Source organism: Pongo pygmaeus, chromosome 10 (assembly GCF_028885625.2).
Source record: "Pongo pygmaeus isolate AG05252 chromosome 10, NHGRI_mPonPyg2-v2.0_pri, whole genome shotgun sequence".
In the NCBI taxonomy this organism is placed as follows: Eukaryota; Metazoa; Chordata; class Mammalia; order Primates; family Hominidae; genus Pongo; species Pongo pygmaeus.
In genome coordinates this window covers 87,575,854-87,597,774 of record NC_072383.2, presented here as the reverse complement: position 1 = coordinate 87,597,774, position 21,921 = coordinate 87,575,854, and the positions used below count along the sequence as shown (strand labels likewise).

Here is a 21,921-nt window from a genome sequence, read left to right as displayed (position 1 = left end):
AATTGCACTTAAAGTAAAGCAGGGAAAAGTTTAAAAATAGAACCATGACAATTAAATGGAAAAATGATTCCTGAAATTTTATTTTTTATAATTAATGCTAAGTTCAATTAGCAATGATGGGTATGTTTTGCTTAGTGCGCATTAACCATGTAAAACCCTCATGTAACCATAATATTCATCAATCACGATTATGCTCTTAGATTTATAATCAAATTAGCTGTTTATTTACATAACATAAGTGTTTTTCATTGGGTGATATTAGCATTCTGAAATGGTGTTAATAGGCCTGGAGAAACAAAACATTTAAAAAAGAGATCCAAATGAGAACAGCAAAAGCTAATAAAGTGTTAAGGTGACAAAAAACTATTCATACAGAATAGTCTACTACTATGATGGAGGTTTTATAGATGCAAGATACATATTCACACATATATGTAACATTTTTCCCTTTGGTAGGTAGAAGATGAAGTAGAATACCAACATAAGAGTAATATGACTGGTTTCCAGTCTTTGATCTGCCACTAGTTTGTGACCATGGGAAAACCATCTTAACTTTTTTTCTGAACCTCTGTTGTTTTCATTTAAAAGAATGGAGAAGTGTTACAGCTCTTTTAAAATTTATCTAACAGGTTTTCTGTTTTTTAACTAGAAAACTCCCCATGGGAAAAAAAAATAGCGAGGAATCATATTTTCCCAGACAATTTCTTATGAGAGCCAGATAAGATTATGCATATCAGCTCATGGTAAAAGGCAGTAAACCAGTATCAATTAAGAAACAATTTAGGGCTGGGTGCAGTGGCTCACACCTGTAATCCCAGCACTTTGGAAGGCTCAAGAGGGTGGGTTACTTGAGCCCAGGAGTTTGAGACCAGCCTGGGCAACAAGGCAAAACCTTGTCTCTACAAAAAATACAAAAATTAGCCAGGTGTGGTGGTGTGCACTTGTAGTCCCAGTGACCTGGTAGACTGAGGTGGGAGGATGACCTGAGCCTGGGAGGTCGAGGCTGCAATGGGCCATGATCGCGCCACTGCACTCCAGTCCACCTTTCTTTTTGGGTCTCAGTGAGCTACTGAAAACTCTGTTGTTCATATTGTCCTTTCCAAAAGATGGTGACTAAATCATTTAAGTTAGACAGCCAAGATTTAGCTCTGAGAACTAATTTTGGCTTATTGTACTCAACATATTTAAGACTGTCAGCAGTTTTTGTTCTCTCCAATGTTTAATAAGGTCAGGAGTTTAAAAAGAGAGCAATTTTCTTGATAAAGTTTTTCCTTCTTTTCCCTTTGGGAAACATCACTGTGCCTAACTGCTTTAATGCTGAAGTTGGCAGGACTTGCAGGTTGGGAGCAAACAATAAAAAGTCCCTCGCTGAGACAGACTGTATGGAATGAATGCCCTGGGGAATTACACCCCTGCCCAACCCCCTCTGACCCCCCCAAATCAAAGGCCAGATGGGCTCTAGACAAACCCTGGGAGTGTGGGCAGTCTGGGGTAGTGGAGGCCAGCTGCTGTTCTAGGAAATTCCCTCTTTCTGAAAGACACATGGGAACCCTGTTTCGGTATCCAGAACAGTGCTGAAATGGTCAGAAACAGGACTAAAGTTGGTGGACTTTGCGTATGTACAGACAGAAACATCCTACTTTCCAAGGAGCTGAACTCTGAGGGTCATTTATCTGTGGGATTCAGGGTACACTAAAGGTTTCTAGCTGAATTGGTTCTCATAACTTTTGTTGCATGTCTTACCTTTATGAAAAAGGCCTTTTCCAACAAGCTTATTTCATTGAAGGATTATTGTCAGTCAGCTGAGCACGATGGAATGAATTTTGTTTGTTGTAAGGGCAAAGAAGCAGGCTAAAGAGGATGTGGTGAAAGATTCTACTTCCTGTCTATTCAAAGGATGTGAATAGACAGTTTACATAACAGAAAATTCAGTAGGCTCACATATGGTAAATCATACAGCTTCGTTTGCAAATAACAAAATACACATTAAAAAAGTTATAGCATCTTTGAAAACCTATTAAACTCACAAAAATAAACAGAACCCCAAAATTCAATTATTTCTTGTGAGCAATGTGTCCAGGTTGTATGCTGTGGTGAAAAGAATGTTGCATTTGGAATGCGAAGACTTAAATGTAACACAGCTGTGAGCAAGTTATTTACTTTTCTGAAGCTCAATTATTTTCTCATCTATAAAGGGTGGATAATAATATCTATCAACCTTATGAAGTTTATAATAGATTCATATAGGTGAATGGAAGAAATTTTCAAATGGTAAAGCACTGTATAAGTATGTTTTTTGTTTTTAATCAACAAATCAATAAGAGAAGTGACAAATTTTAGTTACTTATCCTTTTCAGAAGCATGTGGAATACAATTTATGAATGCACTAATTGTGTTTGGCAATTTCCCTTTTAGACATTGATGATGAACTAGCTAAATAAACCATCTCAAAATGTGGGAATTACTTATTAAAAATTACAGTGTTGTGGGCTCTATCACTACACTGACATTAAACTCAGATTTCACTGAGTTTATTTTGTTGGGTGATTTCATCAATGTTAACATAATTTAATCCACAAAATAATCATAAGTGGTAGATGTTATTCTTTCTATTTTAAAAATGGGAAACTAAAAGTCACCCAAGTTCTTAGTTGACTGATGCTTACATAAAATGATATTGAGTTGAAAAAAACTAAAAACAAAATGGTGTATGTGCATTTTACTTAACATTATATATGAATATGACGACCTTAATGAATGGAAGACAATTTGAAGAAATACAAATGTTTAGACCTAAGTACCTAAATACTTTTTATCATAATTCTTTTTTAATTCTAAGAAAAAAGTGATTTTGTATCCTGGAACTTTGCTGAAATTGTTTGTGACAACTAGGAGTCTTTTGGAGGAATCTTTAGGGTTTTTTAGGTATAGAATCATATTGCCAGAGAATAGAGATAAATTGACTTTCTCTTTTCCTATTTGGATGTCTTTCATCTCTTTCTCTTGCCAGATCACTCTGGCTCGGACTTCCAGTACTATGTTGAATAAGAGTGGACATCTTTGTTTTGTTGTGGTTCCCATTACTGGTGAACTGAATTTTTAAAAATATGCTATATATACACCATGGAGTACTATGCAGCAATAAAAAAGAATAAAATCATGTCCTTTGCAGCATCATGGTTGCAGCTGAAGGCCATTATTTTAAGTGAATTAATGCAGGAAGAGAAAATCAAATACCGCACGTTGTAACTTGTAAGAAGGAGATAAACAATGAGTACACATGAGCATAAAAATGAAAACAGACACTGGGGACTTGAAAAACAGTGGAGGGGGAAAGGGTTGGAAAACTACTTATTGGGTACTACGTTTACTATTTGGGTGATAGGTTAAATAAAAGCCTACACCCAGCATTACACAATGTATCTATGTAATAAACCTACAAATGTACCTCCTGAATCTAAAATTTAAAAAACATTCTAAGAAAAAAATAATATCCTCCCAGGAAATTTTGTTGGTATGATTAAAACAAAACAAAGCACCATTACCCAAGGGAAAATCAGTTTAAAAATCATTTAAACTCTGAAAGATACTATTATAACTTAATAACAAACAAACCTTACTACAAACAGAGACACTATGACCCAAACCAACACTTGGGGGCAAGGGGAGTTCAGACTATAACCTCACTAAAAACTATAAGAAAAATGGCACTGGTGAATAATTACTCACTTATCACCCCCTAACAAAGACAGGAACACAACCCCAGGGCATTTTCCTGTGTCAATTAACAGTTAATATGTTATCTGCTCAGTGACATTAAGATGTGATTCTCAAAACCTTTTACAAAGACATTGGCTTTGATGAGTGACAGACAACAAGCCCCAGCAGGCTGGTGAAAGGAAATTCAATTATATCGCTTCTAAATTGTGCATCCTCTGGGTTTAACTCAGAGATGCAAACACCAAAGAATAAAACTCGACCCTAGATTTCTTTTCGGAAATGCTGACTGATTTCACAATTTTGTCCTTGCTAGAGAGGGGCATGCTTCTGGGCAATCAGGTGGTACAACCCGCAGGACAGTGAATGCCGTTGAATAAGGAGTGTGAGGGCTGGCATTTACTGTTTAAGAGGCATTTCAAAGAGTAGCAAATCACTTAGGGCCTCGATAATTCTACACATAATAGAACAAGGGTAGAGATGGCTTTTGTCTATGAAATAATTCAAGAAACAGCTGTTCTCTTTATTTATTCAAGTAGACTGGTTTCCAAGATTGGGGTTCATGCATCTCAGAGATTGGCTACAGACAATCATCTGGTGTCTAGAGAGAAAATACCAGAACTTATATATTATTTATTTTTGTCTGAAAATGTAAGAAAGAGATTAAGCTTCCTAGCACATATGGAACGGCCTGGTGCTGACACTGCCCAGCACCCTTTGTAGGTCTGTATTTTAGACTGTCTTGTATCTTGGACAGTGTGGGAGTTTGCCTGAGAGGGGAATGGAGTTCCACAAGGTGGAGGTGGGGAGGGGACCATTGTTTCCACCTTTTTATTTGCTTTCAGACTTTCAAAGTAGGGCCTAGTAAGTGGCTTTACAGATTACACTATCTTGTTTTAACAAAATGTATGCTCACCACATAGACAAGTAGCTAGAAAACGGCTCTTGCAGAGAAACTGCAGATTTAAAAACCTAATAATGTAAGAACAAATGTACAATTCCATCGTAGAGGTGGCTTTTTGCTTACTTTGCCATGTGACAAGAGAAAAGCAATGAGTGAGCCAGATCTATTGAGTTAACATAATCTTTTTTTCATTGATCAAGAATATTATTGAACATGTGGATTCACACAATTGTTAATGAGGGTCCTCACTTCAAGTTTCTGTTTATATTGAGTATTCTGTGGCTTTGGTACTTACCTCTTTCAGCTATGATAGCTCTGTGTGTTTGCTAGGGCTGCTATAACAAGGTGCCACAGACGGGGTGGTTTAAACAAAAGAAATTTATTTCCTTACAGTTCTGGAGGCTGGAAGTCTGAGATCATGTTGTCAGCATGATTTTTTCTTCTGTGGCTTCTCTTCCTGGATTAGATGGCCGCTGTCACCCTCTGTCTTCATGTGGTCTTTCCTCTGTGTGCATGCATGTCTGTGTCCAAATTTCCTCTTTATAAGGAAACCAGTCATATTGGATTAGGGCCCATTCTAAAGACCTTATTTTAACCTAATTAACTCCTTAAAACCTTATTTCCAAATATGTTTTCATTCTGAGTTACTGAGGATTAGAATGTTAACATACAAATTTATGGGCGGGGGATGGGAGCAGAAAATTTAGCCCATTACAACGGCCATTAACATTGCCTATTATACTAAACTTATAAACAGACTTTTAAATCACTGATCACAGTTTTAATGCAGGACTCTAAAAAGAATCACATTTTGAAAAGTTTTGTGCCAATAATTAATACAAATTATTAAAACGTATTCTATTCCATCGTGACCTCATCCTTTAGAAACTTTCAGTTTAGATGTATGTTCTATAATAGAATAATGTATTGCCATTAATTCCTTAATTTAACAGACACCTATGAAGTGCTTGTCAAGTGCAGGGACTCTGTTTTAGGCACCTGAGATGCATCAGGGAAAAAATTTGCCCTCGTGGAGCTTACATTCTAGTGGGCAAGAGACTGATGATGAATCATAGCACAATAGTTAAGACTGAAGGACTTATCTCTAGCTGCTAGGAGTGTTGCCAGATGACAGCCCTCATCTGTTAGCCCTCTTTGGGAATTGCCTTTGGATGAAGAGCGCTACCTCATGAAAGGTCATGTACTCTTTCCAGCACAGCCTGCATCCAAAATCTGGTCACTCCAGCGGTAAAAAGGTCCACATTACTGGAACCATCTGGGTAGCTCTGAAGGGCCATCCTAGTTGGAGAGCTCCCTGTGGGGTTGGTTGAGAACTTTCTTCAGACTCAATCATTGCCCAACACTTTCCCTGAGGGTCACTCATATTATATTTATCATATTATATTATTATATTATGTTATATTATTATTCTATATTATATTACATTACATTACATTCTAATGTTATACTGTCTTATTAACTGTTTGTCTCCCTTACTAGAAGCAACCTCCATGAGAGCAGGTACTTAGTCTCCTTTGTTCACTGCTCTGCCCACAGCTCCCAGAACAATGCCTGGAAAGTATTAGTTCTCTAATAAATATTTGTTAAATCAGTGAACAAATCTGCAAAGTGAGAATAAAAGTAGGACTGACCTTACAAGACTAAATTGTGATAATCCATGTGCAGTCTTAATGCAGTGCTTGGCTTTGCGATAAGTGCTTTAAAAAAGTTGGTAATTATTATGCTTATTTCAAAGATGACTTTATCATTTCCTGTTTTTAAAAAGCCAGTATTTCAACTCTATTTGTTCAGGTGTTAATTAATTAGACCTTTATTGCCAAGCACTGCTTTAGGAGCTGGAGCTACAAAAAGTGTAAGAAACATCCGCTGCCCTTAAAGAGGATCTAGTTCACTTGCAAGGTCACAGGTAACATGTCATTAGTTATTTCATATTTTTCCACTTAGAAGCTAGCTTCTTTTGCATATTCTTTCCTTTTCCAAATACTCTAAGGTGTGAACCTTATTTACCTGTTTTCCAGTGACTTTTTTCTTCTTCAATTATTTGGGCAATACTTTCCAACTGAAATACATTTATGTCAATCATTGGGCAACAGCTAGTTCAAAATTAGACAAAATGATTTTCTTGTTTCAATGGATATCATCAACTCTTTTAATCTGATGGTTGATTATTATTATTATTGATACTAAATCAGTTAGGACATCTGGAGAGAATTTTACTTGCTAACCTTTTGGGCGAAATCTCTTTTGACTAAAAGATTCCATAGATTCCACCAGAACTTTGCCATCTACTCATTCTTGAAGACTTAGTTTAGGCATTCCCTCATCCAGGAAGGCTTCCCAGATTAAATTAGCTACTTTCTTCTCTGGCCTCACTATACCCACTGGAAGGTTAAGCCATCATTGCACTTGGCACATGTTATTTGAAATTCTTCTTTTGTTATTATTATTATTATTATTTTTTGTAGACATGGGGTTTTGCTATGTTGCCCAGGCTGGTCTCGAACTCCTGTCCTCAGTGATTCTCTCACCTTGGCCTCCCAAAGTATTGGGATTACAGGTGCGAGCCACCACACTCCGCCAGTGGAGTTCTGCTTTTGAATCTGTCTTCTTTACTAGCCCAGAAGCTCCTCTAGGATCTGAAGTACCTGCTCTCATGGAGGTTGCTTCTAGTAAGTGAGACAGTTAATAAGACAGTATAACATTAGAATGTAATGTAATGTAATATAACATAGCATAACAATATAGTATATAAATTTTCATTGTGTCTTCTACGTCTATCACAATGCCTGGCAATTAATCAGAATTGTAATAATAGGTAACTCAACTCTTGCTTTGCAGGCAGGCAATGTTGTTCCTTATAAATCCTTATCCTGACCTTCTGAAGTAGATACTATGATCATCTCCATTTTACAGATGAAAGAAGCGAGGTCCAGAGATCTTAAATAACTTGGCAAGATGAACCAGCTAGTAATTATCCAGATAGAATTTGGACACAGATAATATGGTCGTGGAGCCCACATTCTTAAACCTTATGCCCTATGCATGAATGCATTTTGAATTGAACTACACATATAATTATTTTACATAAGGAAAGAACATGACTGGAAACTTTACAATTTAAGCTTAGCTTTTCTTAAGTTTAGAAGCTTCTGTAAGTAGGACTCAGTTCTCAGAAGTAGAGGTTTTATATTTTCTGGTTTAAAAGTAGAAGATTCTATGGCTTACTGATGTCCTTCTATGTTGCTATAATCTTCTGAAAAAAGGTAACCTGTGTTTAGTCTTGGCTTTGCCCCATATCCTGGGACAATATCCATATTCACAAATAATAATAATATGAACCAACATCTAGTGAACATTCACAATATAACCTGGCCAGAGACACACAGCTGGTCAGTAGTGAGACAGGAATTTGAATCGACACCATTCACTGCTCTGAGCCACTGAGCCATCCTGCTTCAGACAGGACCTTACTCTGTTTACTCTGCCTAAGACTTGTAGGTCAGCAACCCGAAATGAGACAATGCTCCCTCATGTTGTGGCCTTTTTTCTTTCCCTGTCTGGAACCCCAATTCTTCTGAGACTGAAGTCCTAGATCTTAGTCACTGCAGTTGGTGATCCAGTACATTTTCTTGCTGGTCACTTTTTACTAGGACTCCCAATAACTGCCAATTGTTAGACCTCTGCTTCTCTTAGTATTCCTGTGGCCTATGTATCCTTGATGCATGGATATAGCTTTATAGATTGTATTAGGTCTGGGAAGGACCCCAAACATCGCCTGTGAACAACTACTTGGCTGATACTTTACCACATTCCTGCTAAGTGGTTATGTGGCCATTCTTGAAGACACATTTTCCATCTTTTTTTTTTTTTAATTAAAAAAATTTTTGGAGGGGTACATAGTAGGTGTACATATTTATGGAGTACATGAGAGGTTTTGATACAGGCATGCAATGTGAAATAAGCACATCATGGAGAACGAGGTATCTATCTCCACAAGCATTTATCCTTTGAGTTACAAATTATTTAATTATATGCTTTAAGTTATTTAAAAATGTACAATTGAGTTATTTGACTATAGTAAGCCTGTTTGGCTATCAAATGGTAGGTCTTATTCATTCTTTCTATTGTTTTGTACCCATTAACCATTCTCACCCCCCGCTACCCCCAGTACCCCACCACCCATGGACATAAAGAGTAGAAGGATGCTTATTTTGTCTTCTGCTTATTCTGCTAGAACATTCTATGTTGAAGTGTACTCTTGCCCCATATAACTTCCACTCCTTGGTTTGGTTCTATTAATACTTATCATACAAAACCTGATTCATCTTCTTAGTAAGAGGCTTTATAACATTGAAAAACAATGCTATGTTCTTATGAGTGTTCTTGATATTCCCATGTCATTTTTCTTATTAGATATTGTTTCAAGTCTCATCACTCTGAGTGTGCACGAAAGGGGAGAGAATGTCCTTTGAAGTCAGACACATCCAGCTTTGAATCCTAGCTCCACCACTTATTGGATTTATGTGTTTCAGTTTTGTTTTTCTTTCTCATTTGTAAAATGTTGATAATTACACACAGTTTAAGGCAAGTTGTGAAGATTAATTAAAGAGGTGAAATATAACACTTGATGCAGTGCAGACACTCTAATAAATGGCACTTGCTGTTATTTTTATTATCATTATACTTTTTAAAAGAGGGGTTTAAAGAACCAAAACTGATACCATATTCAGATGTGATCTGATCATCCCTAAGTTGAGTGAGACTCTCATCCTATGATAAGGATGATACTAATACTTAAAAGAGTGGCTTTTCAACAATGGACAAATGGAATCTAATCAAACTAAAGAGCTTCAGCACCTCAAAAGAAACTATCAACAGGGTAAACAGACAACCTCCATAATGGGAGAAAATATTTGCAAACTATGCATCTGACAAAGGCCTAATATCCGGCATCTATAAGGAACTTAAATCTACAAGAGATAAACAAACAATCCCATTAAAATGTGGGCAAAGGACATGAACAGACACTTTTCAAAAGAAGACATACATGTGGCCAACAAGCATATGAAAGAAAGCCCAACACCACTGATCTTTAGAGAAATGCAAATCAAAACCACAATAAGATACCATCTCTCACCAATCAGAATGGCTATTACTGAAAAAATAAAAAAAATGACAGGTGCTATTGAGGTTGCAGAGAAAAAGGAATGCTTATATATCATTGATGCTCCAGAATGTAAATTAGTTCAACCAGTATGGAAGACAGTGTGGCGATTCCTCAAAGACTTAAAGACAGAAATATTATCTGGCCCAGCAATCCCATTACTGGGCACATACCCAAAGGAATATAAATCATTCTATCATAAAGACACATGCATACATATGTTCATTGTAGCACTGTTCACAATAGCAAAGACATGGAATTAACCTAAATGCCCATCAATGGTAGTCTGGATAAATAAAATGTGGTACATATAAACCATGAAATACTGTGCAGCCATAAAAAAGTGTATCATGTCCTTTGCAGGAATGTGGATGGAGCTGGAGGCCATTATCCTTAGTAAACTAATGCAAGAACAGAAAATCAAATGCCCCGTCTTCTCACTTATAGGTGGGAGCTAAATAATGAGAACACATAGACACATAGAGGGGAACAACAGACACAGGGTCCTACCAGAGGGTGGAGGGTGGCGGGAGAGAGAGGATCAGGAAGGATAACTAATGGGTTAGGCTTAATATGTGGGTAATGAAATAATCTGTACAGCAAACCCCCATGACATGAATTTACCTATATACAAACCTGCATGTGTACCCCTGACCTTAAAATAAAATGAAAAAAAGTGGCTTTTGTTTATTGTTTTCTCCATGCCAAGCTTTGTGCTAAGCACTTATCTCCTTGGGTCCTCTCTTGGGTCCTCTTGGGCCCTATCAACCCTCCTGTGAAGTACATGTCATTCCCATTTTATAGACAAAGACACTGAGGCACACAGAGATATGACCTGCCTAAATCAAACAATTAGGAAATGACAGGGTTGGTAAAACCATTGTGTCTGGCACCAGAGATCTTGCTGCTACAAATATTAGACCCTTTCTAAATCATTCTGTGTTGTACTTTTTTTTGGTAGTTAAATACATGATGAACATACATAGAGCTTACTATTATGGAAGCTTCTTCCTCTCCTTGGCCATCACATATTGTTGAGCAAGATATCATTCACTTAACAGGTATTCTGTTTGTTTTGTGTTTGTTTCCCAAATGCAGGCATATTAGTTTGCCAGGGCTGCTATCACAAAATACCAGTCTGGGTGGCTTACCCAGCAGAAATTTATTTTCTCACAGTTCTGGAGGCTGGAAGTCTAAGATCAAGGTGTCAACAGGCTTGATTTCTTCTGATGAAGGTGCCAGCATGGTCAGTTTCTGCTGGGCTTACAGATGGCTGCCTTCTTGCTGTGTCCTTATGTGGTTTTTCTTTTCTGTGTGCACATCCCTAGGGTCTCCATGTATGTTCAAATTCCTCTTCTTAGGGATAGTTAATGGGTACAAAAATACAGTTAAATAGAAGGAATAAGATCTAACGTTCAAGTAGCACAATAGGGTAACTATAGTTAAAAATAATTTGTTGTGTATTTCAAAATAACTAAAAGAGTGGAATTGGAACGTCCTAATACAAAGAAACGATAAATACTTGAGGTGATAGATATCCCAATTACCCTGATTTGATCATTACACTTCCAGCAGAATGCTTCTAGCAGAATATCACATATGCTCCATAAATATGCACAACTATTATATATCCATAATAATTAAAAATAAAACAATTTTAAAATTCCTCTTCTTATAAGGACAGTAGTCAGCTTGGATTAGGGCCCACCCTAATGGCCTCATTTTAACTTGATCACCCCTTTAAAGGTTCTGTCTCCAAATACTCACATACTGAGGGTTAAGGCTTCAACATAGGAATTTTGGGGGGACATAATTCAATAATCCAGTCCATCACAGAGGGTCTCATATTTATCTCACTAAAACTCTCCTTTTGTTAGATTTGGTCTATAGCTCACTGAGAATTTTTTTTCCTGCACCTTTAAAAAAATAATTTCAACTTTTATTTTAGATTCAGGGGATACAAGTGCACGTTTGTTACATGAGTATATTGTATGATGCTGAAGTTTGGGGTACAGATGATCTTGTCACCCAGGTAGCAAGCATAGTACCTGTTAGGTAGTTTTTCTTCCGACACACCCCACCCCCAGCCTCCTCCCTCTAGCAGTCTCCAGTGTCTATTGCTCTGCTCTGTGTGTCCATGTGTATTCAGTGTTTAGCTTCCACTCATATGTGAGAACATGTGGTATTTGGTTTTCTTTCCTGCATTATTAATTCACTTAGGATAATGGCCTCTAGCTGTGTTCATGTTGCTATGAAGAACGTGATTTCATTCTTTTTTATGGCTGTGTAGTATTCCATGGCATATATGTACCACATTTTCTTTATCCAATCTACCGTTGATGACTGATAATTTTTTAAATGTTGATTTGTTCCTCAGCATTCTCATCATTTCTTCCAAATTTGTGCCATCTGAAACTCAATGTGCATTCTGTCTATATCTCTTTCTTGTTATTAATAAAAATGCAGAAGAAAACAGAAGCAATCACAGAGCTCAGAAGTATGGAGCTAGACAACTTGATTCAATTTGATGCCCTCTTGCTGCCTGTCTAATATCTATGGGTTTTTCTGATTTCTCTTTACTGGCCATCTGTGGTTTGGTGCATGTGGCCATTCTCTATACACTGGTTTTGATTTAATAGATGAAATATCATTATTGTGTTTAGACCTGTTCTAATTAGAGCTTCACTTAATTTGGTTGTTGGATAATAGAAAAGCCATCAGATGAGAAATCAAACTTCCTGAATTCTAGTCCTGGTTTTATAATTATCTGTATCATGTCGTCTCTTGAATTCTCAAGTTCCTCACCTGGAAAAATAGAATAACACCTGCCCTACATTAGGCGTTAGAGGATTGGTATCAGATTCCAGTGAAATGTGTATGTAGAGCCTCTATAGGCTCTAAGGAGCAAATAAATGTTGACTATCCATGGTAGATTTTTCCCAGGTATTTTAACATTCACATCTTTTGGCCTATTCTCAGACCAAATGGTTTTAGTACCAACCAGAAGATGCTTAAAGCACCTACCTCTTTGAGGGTGGAATAGTCTGTCATCATTTCTTTGTTTCAGTACTCTTTTGTGGATCAATATAGTACAAATACATTTTGGAAAAACTAAAGTAGTTAAAATATAGCTGCTCAAAAAATTCAGAGCTGACCTAAAATTATAAATCATCGACCTAGAGTACGTAGATTAAGTTTAGTTTCTTTAACCCAACATACTTAGGAAGGTAAGTCTGCTTCAGTTCTTCTAAGCAAAACTGAAGACATATTTTAGAACATACCTCTCTATTAGCTGAGTAATCAATATATGGAATAAATACATTCTTAAAGCTTCCTGTAATGTGATTTTCTGAATACTTAAGGTTATTTTCCTACTGCTTTCTATTATAATATGTAATATATAGTCTTATGGAAGTTGTGTGTTACACCATCACACTGTAAATAAGCTTGCTGAGTCATTTATCCATTCAGGATAGAGTCTAGGCTTCCTAAATTGTGTGGTGCTGCAGGTATACACCAGGAAGACTTACAGGGCGTTAGGGTAGAGAAGGAAGGTGAAGCGAGAACTTGCATTTATTGGACATCTACATGTCAGATCTTATGTGCTATTTAAATTCTTATTTAATTCTGACAACAATTCTGAGGTAGCCCAAATATAGCAGCTGAGAGGAGAGTATATATAACAGTTGGAAATGCCAATGTACTCAAAATCAGCTTCCTAAATTTTGAACCACTTCTGCTAATTCTATTTGTAGAAAATAGCATTGAATTTTTTTGAAAATTAAGATTAAAAAGAAAAATCCTTCTTGGTGTTCAGGCGAAGGTAGTCACCTGGATAGTATACCAAGCTCATACCATCTGGTAGTTAATACTACTTTCTATGGAGTTGTCATTATCATCCCACTTTTTCAGATGAGGAAACTGAAGCCCAGAAATGCTAAATACTTGTTCCACGTCATACGACTGGTCTGTATTGAAGATGGGATTCAAAGCTGTGTTGGACTTCTGAGTGATTATATTTTCACTCTGCTCTGAAAATGCTGAACTAGGAGACTGAGATTATCTTCTCTGCTCTTGGATACTAATATATGACCTTGTCAGTCACTTAACTTCTCTAAATTCCAAGTTCCTTCACCATAGTAGGAGTATAATTTTAGCATGGATCAGATAAATACTCTTTTTCAGTCTTTGGAAAATCATGAAGTGCTATATAAATGTAAAGTAGTATTAAAAAAAAAAGCCCTCTGAATCAAGAGTATATGTTAAATTCCTTTCCTGATTTAGGATGTTTAGAATCCAACAGTGCTATCCAATAGGACATTCTGTGATGGTGGTGTGTTCTATATCTGCTCTGTTTGTTACAGTAGCTACTTGTCTGAAGTGGCTATTGAGCACTTGATGTATAGCTACTGTGACCGAGGAACTAAAGTTTTAACTTTCCTGAGTTTTTAACTAATTTAAGTTTAAATTAAATTGCTACATATTGCTAGTGATTACTGTCTTGGACAGTGCAGAATGTTAGATGGTTTCACACAAAAATGTGGATTCTGAGCAATTAGTTCATTGTTGTCTATTCCGTGCGTGTCAATAATCCCTGCTGCTAGCGCTGGTAAACTGAAATGGGTGTTTAGTGTTCCCTTTGTCCTGATGTCTCCAAGCCATTTTAGATTTGTCAATTTAGTTTTTAGGAAACAGGATATTTTTTAATTTTCCTGACTCCAGGTGGACTTAATCAATACATCAATTAATTAATATTTGTTGAATGAATGCACGTATTAGGTAGTTATTGTATGTTGTTACCCTCATCTCTGTTTGGGCCTTTCTTATCCGTATAAAATGGGAGCCATTGCAGGCTTACACTGAGGTTTAAAGGTGTCCAGTAAAACCTCAGCAAAGCCTCTGGCACAGCAGGGCCTGTGTTAATGTGTGTTTCCCTTTTTCTTATCCTTGAGAGAAATTGTTGCTTGTAAAGAAAACAGCATTATATTCATGTAACTAGTCTGTGTGTCTAAGAGTCCGTCACAGTTGGATCTTTTTGCCAGTTGTCATTCATTTCTTTGGTTCACACTTTGTAAGTTTAGCTCATCAGTTGGGATGATCTTTCATTGTGCAACTTAGTTTGCCGTTTGTCTTTGTGATTTTTAAAAATATGAAATGAGAAGGAATATTTTCTTCTCTCCACAGTGCTATCTTCCCCTACCCAATAAGTGACTCATATAAAAATATATTTAATTGGGGGCAATCTTAATTTCTGTAAATATAAAGAGCCCAACTGCTTTCACATTTCTAAAGACTATATGATTTTAAAAAAATACATTTTATAGTTAACTGGAAGAGGCGGCTACCTTTTCCCCTCTCATCCTCTCAGTGTGTGGGAAGTTGTGAATCAGCAGAGGTATAAATCTCCAGAAAAAACTTATATTCGGAAGTGGCTCTAGACATTCTTAGCTTTGTGACTCAGGAGGACATTTTTCTTCAGCATTATAGTTTTAACCACTTACTTTCTGCAAATTAAAAAGAGAAGACTGTACTAACTGAAGTGCAAACGTACTTTTAAAAAGGGCATCTTTGACCTTCAGTCCAAATAGGCTGTCCTTAATAATTTATGGAAATTCCTGTTCCATTGATATAGAAAGCAATGCTTTGATTGTATCCGGCTGACTAAAGAACAGTACATCTGCTTTATTCTAACTGATGTTTGGGAAGAGAACAAATTTTTTAGAGAACCTGAAGTCCTTAGGGCTAATTTTGCCTTTGATCTTATCACTTTGCTTTTCCTTTTTAACTCAAGATTAATCTTAAATTCAGGTCCTCCTTTTTCCTTAGACAGACCCTGTAATAATTTTCAAAGTGAGAGCATAAGTAATTTTTCAAAAGGTCATCATTATGAGAGCAACTTTAAAACGTTATGAAAGAAAATTAAAAATATTTTTTTCATATTTCCTCCACCCTGACAAAGCAATTTTTATTTTAGTTCAGGCATTATTAACACAATTAAGCACAGCAATAAATTAGTAACTCCATTTTAAACTAGTTTTTTAGTGAAGAGAAAAAGAGGAGAAGTTATAGTAGTAAGCCACAATAGTTCTTTTCACAAAGAGAATCTTTAAGAATAGATTAGCATTGGCCAGGCGCAGTGGCTCACGCCTGTAATCCCAGCACTTTGGGAGGCCAAGGTGGACGGATCACGAGGTCAGGAGTTCGAGACCAGCCTGGCCAACACAGTGAAACCCTGGCTCTACTAAAAATACAAAAAGTAGCTGGGCATGGTGGCAGGTGCCTGTAATCCCAGCCACTTGGAAGGCTGAGGCAGGAGAATCGCTCGAACCCGGGAGGCGGAAGTTGCAGTGAGCAGAGATCGCGCCATTGCACTCCAGCCTGGGTGACAAAGCGAGACTCCGTCTCAAAAAAACAAAACAAAAAAAGAATAGATTAGAATTAGATTAGAATACCTACAATTAGGAATCTAAAAGTTGCCATCACATAAGATTATTTTAGGTCGGGTGCGGTGGCTCACGCTTGCAATCCCAGCACTTTGGGAGGCCGAGGCAGGCAAATCACTTGAGGTCAAGAGTTCAAGACTAGCCTGGTCAACATGGTGAAACCCCATCTCTGCTAAAAATACAAAAATTAGTCAGGCAGGGTGGCATGGCATGTGCCTATAATCCCAGCTACTGAGGAGGCTGAGACAGGAGAACCGCTTGAGCCCAGGAGGCAGAGGTTGCAGTGAGCTGAGATTGTACCACTGCACTCCAGCCTGGGTGACAGAGGGGGACTCCGTCTCAAAAATAAAAAAAAATATTATTTTAACACACAAGCTTGTTAGATGTTTTAATGAGTCATTATGATCTATGAGTATAAAGGAGAGAACATTAGAATAGATATCAGGAGAAGTGGATTTTTGTCTGAGCTCTAAAGTATTATGATGCAAAGGATTCTATTTTGTACCTTTCTTTAGAAATATATATGTGGACTTTTGTATATGGATATAATAGTGCAAGGGACCTCTTGTCATGCTCTTGGGATTGTGCTATAGTATTGCTAATGTTGTTCCTATCCACCTACATGTTCTCTTCTGTGTTTTTCATTGAAGCCAAGGGCAGGCATTTCTCTTTGCTTCGGGGGATGAGGTGTGTTAAGGGTGAGCATGTTAACTTTGATCCCTCTGGCTTATCAACTGAGTGAATGATATAGCAAGTGCAATTGCCACAGAGTTTGTACCCAATAATGGCCCCAAAGGGTTACACATGGCTGCTCCTTGACCCAGTAAAAGGCAGTTATAAAAATTCATCAGGCAGTTGGAAGCTGTTAAAAGTCATTTCTCAATGAGTCATTTGTCACTGTTAACAAGATGAGTTACGGACAAGTGAAAAATGTTTGTTATTTTTACAGCAACTACTTTTTTTTTTTAAATTTTTTTGAGATGGAGTCTCGCTCTGTCACCCAGGCTGGAGTGCAGTGGCACGATCTCGGCTCACCGCAACCTCCGCCTCCCAGGTTCAAGCAATTCTCTGCCTCAGCCTCTCAAGTAGCTGAGGTTACAGGTGCCTGCCACCACACCTGGATAATTTTTTTTGGTATTTTTAGTAGACAAGGGGTTTCACCATCTTGGCCAGGCTGGTCTTGAACCCCTGACCTCGTGATCCACCTGCCTTGGCCTCCCAAAGTGCTGGGAATACAGGCGTAAGCCACTGCGCCCGGCCTACAGCAACTAAATTTTAACAGATGAGCAAAAAGTTGTCATTCAGCACTTGAGAACAGCGGTTGTTATTTCAAAGCTAACAATTTTTGCTTCCTTTAGGAGTGCTTATGAATGCCTATCATTCAAATATCTTTCTAGTTACAGTTCCCCAAAGCTTATGTGGAAAACCAACCTTTGCTATTTATGTGCAGCTGGAAAATGGAGGATGTAAGAGTAGAGCCCAGAGAAGTCTTGCCTGGATTTTGTTCTTTGCACAAGTTCTTTAACCTTTCTGGGCATCACTTTCTTCATCTGTAAAATGAAGCAGTTTTTAGATAATCCCTTAAGATCACTTCTGCTCTAAATTTCTGTAACTTATGAAACCAATAGCCTTAAGAAAGTGGTAAAATCTCAATGTCTTCCTGTTGATCTTGAAATCAGGGGAAAGGGCATTTGTTTGTAATATACTTTAATCAAAAAATAATATCTCTAAACTACTGAATTGTAATATACTTGTTCTACGCTTTGTGATACATAAATTACATGCTCCTCATTCCTGCCTGATATGCATATTAAATTCACCTTAATTAGCAATTTAGTTTAAAAGCTTTTATTAGATAATTGCTCACAGTTTCAAGTTCTTATCTATGGAAAGGCTATTGACCTGTTTTCTATTGGAAATAAATCTTATATATAAGCTTTTTGTAATGATGAGATTCTGAGTCTACAGACATGCAGATATTCTAAAGAAGGTACAACGCTTTTCTTCCTCCCAACACCATTCTTACCACATGAATAAATATATTCTTCCAGTTTAATACTCTAGAAATCTTGTTTTATTTTCTTTAAAAGGTATTGGGTTGAAGTTTCTGAGGAAGCCACTGGTTGTATGCTGTGGTGCTATAACAGTTATTTGTTACATTTAGTTCTGTGGTGAATGGATAAGAGATAATTCCACTATATTTAAAAAGGTAGTTTATTTGCCAGGTTTTATGTGTTTGTACAATTATGAAGGGGTTTTCAGCATTGAGGTAATGCCTCCAACAGTTAAAATTATTATAGACAGCTTTGTCATATCTATAGTTGTACATAAGCCAAGATCCTCTCGGGGATGGCTAGACAGCCAGACACTACCATGTTGGCTGAACAAACGTTTTGTGCTTTCTCCGAAATGGCTGGTTACTAGGAAATATTGAGACTGCTCTATCACTTGCAAGATAAACTGTGGCGAGAGAGTTATCAGGTTAATAAACAAAGGTCTCAGATACAGGCCCTGAGATGAAAGGTTAAGAGGCAGGACTTACGTAGCAAGTTTACTTGGTTATAACACTCAGGTCTGTTAAAGAAAACCATTCTTGCGCAGTATTTAAGATCACAGGTTATGCTAAGTGCTATGCCCTGGAGGACAATACCTTTCACTGATTAGCATTTATTTGGAACTTGAATAAGCAGATCATGTATGTGGGCAATTCTAGACCATGTCATCATTGGTAAATGAAATTGTGATTTTCATGAGTACTTCATTAGTTCTTCCTCCCAAAGCCCTAAACCATCCTCGGTCAAGTTTCATATGCTATCTTAGTTTCTGTGTGGGGAACGAAAACCTTCCTAAATATTTAGAAATTTTTAAAAAACTTCTAACTGAAGTCTGTCCTACTTTAGCAGAAATCCCTATTTTCTGTCTTAAGAGCTTAAGGATCTACGACACTATAACATTATTTTTTAGTTTTGGTGGAGGGCATCTCCTCATCCCCTACCTTGATTTTTTAAAAAAAGGTGATAACTTTTGAAATGATATCTATGTCTCTAAATAGTTAAGAAGTTGCCTCCCATTCAGGTATTTTCCCCCATCTCTGAGAACTGGGAATTGGCTGCTCTGGCTACTAGATTGGAGCTGGCAATTTCTACATTTCTTCTTAATCTTCCACTGCAGTGTATCAAGGATGCACACAGTATTACTTAGACCAACATTCAACCTTTGTAACTGCAAACATAAGGACAATTTATACATCTGCTAATTGTGATTTCTTTTTGTCAACACACCTATCAGTGTGTATCCATTGTAGAAGCCTGACAGAACAACAGCCCCAGTTTTGCATAATGAATTTCTTGTTAATTAAAAAAAGACCTAATTTGATTAACACAAATTTATTACATTCCAGAGTTTCAGGAACCTAATTTTTGCAAAAAGCTAGGTATAAGGAATAGTTTTGGACATTAAACTGTCTGTTGTTCAGAGTTTAATTAGTGGTCAACCGTGTTTTGAACATCTGCTCTTTCTGTGTGGTCTAAAGGAGGCAGATGCTATCCCAGATTGGCAGATGAGGAGTCAGGTACAAACACGTCAGGTGATCTGTTAGAGCTCACCAAATATTGACGGTATTGTGCTCCTTTCCTTTCCCCAGCCTCCCTTGCAGTTAGGTTGAAACCATATGAACAGTTTTCATTAGGCTGGTGAAATGTGAGCAGAAGTACCATGTGTGTCGCTTTTGTGCTAGGACATCTAAAACCTCTAGTTCCTTCTCTATTTCTTTTTTCCAAGAGTTCTAGATGGCATAGGTATGAAATAAGAGAAGGTGATATGGGACAGAGATACATTTTTACTAGGCTAAGCTACCGATATTTGGGGCTTGCTGTTGCAGCAGCTAGCATTAATTACGCTGACTAATATAAAAGGTGATATTCCTAATGTTATAAAGTTATGGCAGAAGCTGGGGCCATTATCTAGAACAGAGAATCACAAAGCTGACTTAGAATCAGAATCACTGGGGGAGCTTTAAGAAAATTCACATTTCTGGGACCCACGTAAGATTTACTAAATGAAAATTTGAGGGTAGGGCCTATGAATCAATATTTTTGTCAAGTTCCCCAAATGATTCTAAATCATTTCCTTCTATTCTAAACTCATGTTCTTTAACATCAAAGTCTCTTTATTTTCTGGGAAGGTGAAATGGAAGACTAAAAGAATCAGAGGCTTGGAAGCTAAAACAGGGATTGGCAAACTATGACCCCAAGAGCCAAATATAGCCTGTAGTCTGTGTTAGTAAATAAAGTTTTATTGGAGTACAGCCACATCCGTTTGTTTACACAAATGGTGTAACATTTGTGCCTGTGGCTGCTTTCACTACAATGGTGGCAGAGTTGAGTAGTTGTAGCAGCAATCTTACTATCCTGGCTCTTACAGAAAAAGTTTTCAGACTCCTGTTTCTGTGCTTGAGAAAAGGCATGACTTGATTTGACCCCACCCATAACTGGGAGACTCAAATTCTTCACGCTTTTGACAGGTGTAAGAAGGTCCTGTCATGGGAAGTGATTTAACTTTTGAATCAGCTGCATGTTATAGTATTACCCTGATCTGTGGAAGAGTTTAAATCATGCAAACTCCCTTAGTGTCTTGTAACCTGTCAAACTACCAGAAGCACAACCACAGTAAGATGATTGTTTCAATGGAATCTAAAAATGTTGGATGATGTTTACAATGAAAAAATTACAGTTTCCAAGTATATCTGGATTCTTGCAGTTCTTTTTCACTACAAATGAAAATAGGAAACAGGTTAATATTTAATGGTATTTAAGTCACATTCAGGTATACATTTTCTTTAAAATCTATCTTTAATTCATGCTCAATTTATATAAAGTGCTTGGCACATTCCAAAAATTTAAAAATAATCTATATTTAAATATATATGTACATTTAAATATATATCTTTAAACACACAAGTTTAAATATAAATTTTAAAGCTGTCAGGACCAGAAAATTCAAATTTGAAGTGCAATTCTGGGGGATGGCTATTTAAACCAGCTCCAAATGCATATCTAAGCTGAAGGTTTTTTTAGCTTAGTGCATCATCACTGTATACAGCCCTTCCCTCCTTTCCCCTTCTATCACCCCAGTAAAATACTCTTTGAAGGACTACCAGTCAGAAACCTAGTGAATCATAAAGAGAAACTGAATACTCTTGCTTTTTAGTAAACAAGAGGGGAAGAAAAGAGGAATAACCCTATGTTTGGATCACAAAGAGCCTCATCTGGTTATGCCTGAGGCCCTCAGATGAAATTCGGATAAGCTCCACTGTAGAGCAAATGCTGAGGTCAGAATGGAATATCATAGTTGAAGAGCTGCAGGAGTTTCCATGAATGTGGTTCTTTCTCACTTTGAAGGACAAAGTTATCTATAAGCTCTGCTCCCTCACTAGTTTAATTTATATAACTTTTTAGAGCTAGAGAAGAAAGAAAAACCAAAGCAAAATGTACAATTTCATTATAATCCCTAATGGAAATAATTGGTAACATGTGTACCTAATTTTGGTTTTTCACTCTTATATTCACTTGTCACTGGCTAATTGAGAGTGGCAGTCCCAATTAAACAGTCCTTGGTAGCATGTAATGGCTAATTGTGAGCAGGTTAGAAGCCTTCTTTGTCTTTGAAACTTT

General features: G+C 37.1%; 1 non-coding gene across 1 annotated transcript; it reads left to right on the top strand.

The window, feature by feature from the left end:
• Positions 1–595: 595 nt before the first annotated feature.
• LOC129011040 (U7 small nuclear RNA) lies at positions 596–658 on the top strand. Its single transcript, XR_008493174.1, has one exon. It is a non-coding gene; the product is annotated as a U7 small nuclear RNA (small nuclear RNA).
• The last annotated feature ends 21,263 nt before the right edge of the window (positions 659–21,921 follow it).